General features: G+C 35.1%; 1 non-coding gene across 1 annotated transcript; it reads left to right on the top strand.

Annotated features, from left to right (window-relative positions):
- Nucleotides 1–210: 210 nt before the first annotated feature.
- LOC112300530 (U6 spliceosomal RNA) lies at nucleotides 211–313 on the top strand. The gene has a single exon (XR_002974407.2). It is a non-coding gene; the product is annotated as a U6 spliceosomal RNA (small nuclear RNA).
- Nucleotides 314–573: the final 260 nt, after the last annotated feature.

Raw genomic sequence — 573 nt, 5'->3', positions numbered from 1 at the left:
CTTGGCTGCCAGGTTACATCGATGTTGCACAAGTTGTTCTCATTGTATTAACAGTGGTTGGACTTTTTCCAGACAGACTTTGTATATGATAAATTTAAAATGTATAAAGCATAACAATTGAAAAGTATATAACCACATTCTAAAACAATAAATGAAAGTCCCTAAATGCCAGGAATGAAAATAAAACTCAGATCCAAAGTGAGTGGGTCCTTGCTTTAGCAGCACGTATACTAAAATTGGAACAATACAGAGAAGATTAGCCTGTCCTGCATACAAGGACAACACACAACTTTGTGAAGAGTTCCATATTTTTATAAATGGCAATGGAAGGAGACTAGACTAGACTTTGGGTGGTAACCATACAATACAATATATGGATGATGTGTTATAGAACTGTACACTTGAAACCTATATAACTTTATTAACCAATGTAACTCCAAGAAATTCAACTAAAAAAAATTTTTTTAAGTGACCAGTAGGAGCTCACAGAGGCCTTAGAGCTAGTATGTCATAAGACTAGTGTATAACAGCAATGAGGATAGAAGAGTGAGCCCCAGGCTTCTATATTTTGTG

This window comes from Desmodus rotundus, chromosome 4 (genome assembly GCF_022682495.2).
Source record: "Desmodus rotundus isolate HL8 chromosome 4, HLdesRot8A.1, whole genome shotgun sequence".
In the NCBI taxonomy this organism is placed as follows: domain Eukaryota; kingdom Metazoa; phylum Chordata; class Mammalia; order Chiroptera; family Phyllostomidae; genus Desmodus; species Desmodus rotundus.
The sequence above is the reverse complement of the archived record's forward strand: the minus strand, read 5'-3'. Positions and strand labels throughout refer to the sequence as shown.